We start from the raw sequence: 3,137 nt of genomic DNA on the forward strand, positions 1-3,137 counted from the left end.
CTAGGAAGAGTCTTGGTGGTCCAAACTTCTTCCATTTAAGAATGATGGAGGCCACTGTGTTCTTGGAACCTTCAATGCTGCATACATTTTTTGCTACCCTTCCCCAGATCTGTGCCTCGACACAATCCTGTCTTGGAGCTCTACGGACAACTCCTTCGACCTCATGGCTTGGTTTTTGCTCTGACATGCACTGTCACCTGTGGGACCTTTATATAGACAGGTGTGTTCCTTTCCAACTCCTGTCCAATCAATTGAATTTACCACAGGTGGACTCCAATCAAGTTGTAGAAACATCAAGGATGATCGATGGAAACAGGATGCACCTGAGCTAAATTTCTAGTATCAAATAACATTTTATTTGTCACATGCGCCGAATGCAACAGGTAGACCTTACAGTGAAATGCTTACAAGCCCTTAAAACCAACAAAGCAGTTTTAAGAAAATAGCTAAAAYAAAAGTAAGATGATAACAAATAATTAAAGAGCAGTAGTAAATAACAATAGTGTGGCTATATACAGGGGGTACCGGTATAGAGTCTATGTGGAGGCTATATACAGGGGGTACCGGTACAGAGTCTATGTGGAGGCTATATACAGGGGGTACCGGTACAGAGTCAGTGTGAAGGCTATATACAGGGGGTACCGGTACAGAGTCTATGTGGAGGCTATATACAGGGGGTACCGGTACAGAGTCTATGTGCGGGGGCACCGGTGTCGAGGTAGTATGTACATGTAGGTAGAGTTATTAAAGTGACTATGCATAGATAACAGCAAAGGGTCTAAATGCTTATTTTTTATAAATCTGCAAAAATGTCTAAAAATCTGTTTTCGCTTTGTCATTATGGGGTATTGTGTGTAGATTGATGATGATTTTGTATTTATTTAATCCATTTTAGAATAAGTCTGTAACGTAACAAAATGTGTTAAAAGTCCAGGGGTCTGAATACTTCGAGTGCAGTACAGTATGTCATATACTGCCCCCATGTGGTAGTGGATGGTACTAAAACAGGTGGATAAAAACAAACATTTAGGACAAGATTAAAAGACCAATAACTTGATTAATTTAAATTACTTTTATTTATTAAGTTTACAAATAAAGTAACAAATATATTTTATTGGAGCGCAAAGCGCAGTTTTATTTGAAGCTTGGCCAGCCTCTACTTAATGCAGAACAGTTAAACGCTGCCAATGATTCCTAACAGGTTCCGTTTGGTTTTCCAATTTATTATTTTAAAACATTTTTTGTACAATGTTAAACAGCATGAGGAAAAACCATTGAATTAAGTCACTAGATGTTTCTTGAGACATAAAATTGCAAAAAAACAAAAAAATTCTGATAAGTAGTACAAAACAAAATACTTTAAATCAACTTGAATTGTTTTGTTTTTGTGAGGGTGGCTGTGTACACGTTAAGAGTTGTTTTGTGGTAATAACTTTACAGTATAACAAGCTGTGATGAAAAGGTAACATGCCAGATGTCATCTAGAGAAACTAGAATGCTCTTTATGGGACCACTTCTGTGTCAGTCAGACGAACGGTGAATTAAACGACATTCCAACATTTTATGTGSACTTTGCAGGACAAAAGGAGAAGTTGTATTGTAACAGTAACAAGGAAAAGAACAGGAGKAGGAGCAGAATCGATCGGTATTCTGAATGATGGTAAAAATTTATATTATTACACTTTGTAAATTCAGTAACTTCCCTCCTCTGTAACTATGTAAACGTAGCTTTGGTCCAGGGCGTGGTTCGGCGACTCTCTCACGACGATGATCGTTGGAGCACAGAGCTGGACCAGAGCTAGTGTAAATGTGTTCATCAGAGGTGTTCACCACTGTAATCTCACCATAACCTGTTCACCATTGTAACCTCACCATAACCTGTTCACTACTGTAATTCACATAACCTTGTTTCACTACTGTAAATCTCACATAACCTGTTCACCATTGTAATCTCACCATAACCTGTTCACCATTGTAATCTCACCATAACTGTTCACATTGTATTCACCATAACTGTTCACCATGTAACCTCACCATAACTGTTCACCATCGCATGTTATGCATTGCAGCCACTGTATCATACAGTACGACACTTAGTTAAGAGGAAAGTAAACATTGTAAATATTGCTCATTATTCTTTAGAGAGAGCAGATGTCCATGTAGCTAAAGTCATTACTGCATGGTAATGCACTGAGGCAGTGGCATTGTAAAGGTTTTATTTGTTTTTCAAAAGTATCGATCATCAACAAAATAACTAAGCAAAGTATATTTCTGTCACCTTCACAGCTTCAAAACTTGCTAGTACTGTACTGCTGTACTGAGGGCCTCCAGTAAGTACTGTACTGCTGTACTGAGGGCTCCGTAGTACTGTACTGCTGTACTGAGGCCTCCGGTAATACTGTACTGCTGTACTGGGCTCGGTAAGTACTGTCTGCTGTACTGAGGGCCTCCGGTAGTACTGTACTGAGGCTCCGTAAGTATGACTGCTGTATGAGGGCCTCGGTAAGTACTGTACTGCTGTACTGAGGGCTCCGGTAAGTACTGTACTGTGTACTGAGGGTCCAGTAGTACTGTACTGAGGGCCTCAGTAAGTACTGTACTGCTGTACTGAGGGCCTCCAGTAAGTACTGTATGCTGTACTGAGGGCCTCCAGTAAGTACTGTACTGCTGTACTGAGGGCCTCCAGTAAGTACTGTACTGAGGGCCTCACAGTAAGTATGTACTGAGGGCCTCAGTAAGTATGACTGTATGAGGCTCCAGTAAGTATTACTGAGGGCCTCCAGTAAGTATGTACTGGGTCAGTAAGTACTGTACTACTGAGCCTCAGTAAGTTTACTGAGGCCTCCAGTAAGTTCAGGCTCCAGTAAGTACTACGAGCCAGTAGTCGAAAGTTCAATCCAAAAACGCAAAAGCAACGTTTTACAAAGAACCCCCCAAATGTTTTTAACGGTTTTAAATGGTTGAGAATCTACCATATTTTTTCAAGTGATTTCCCGTAGCGGACATGTTTACAGTGAGTAGAGACGATTGAAGCGGTAAGCAGAATAGATCTAGCAGTCCTTTAAGCTAATCAGTAGTTAAGGTGACAAGTGTTTATTAAAAAAAACTTTTCTAAGGTATTCACTTTTAAACATGTT

General features: G+C 39.9%; 1 long non-coding RNA gene across 1 annotated transcript; it reads right to left on the reverse strand.

Annotated features, from left to right (window-relative positions):
* Window positions 1-1,057: 1,057 nt before the first annotated feature.
* On the reverse strand, window positions 1,058-1,995 carry LOC139027127 (uncharacterized). Its single transcript, XR_011479174.1, has 2 exons — window positions 1,935-1,995; window positions 1,058-1,878 (listed from the first exon to the last, which is right to left on the reverse strand). It is a non-coding gene; the product is annotated as an uncharacterized lncRNA (long non-coding RNA).
* Between the last annotated feature and the right edge of the window lie 1,142 nt (window positions 1,996-3,137).

The sequence above is a fragment of the Salvelinus sp. IW2-2015 genome, unplaced genomic scaffold, assembly GCF_002910315.2.
Source record: "Salvelinus sp. IW2-2015 unplaced genomic scaffold, ASM291031v2 Un_scaffold7631, whole genome shotgun sequence".
Lineage (NCBI taxonomy): Eukaryota > Metazoa > Chordata > Actinopteri > Salmoniformes > Salmonidae > Salvelinus > Salvelinus sp. IW2-2015.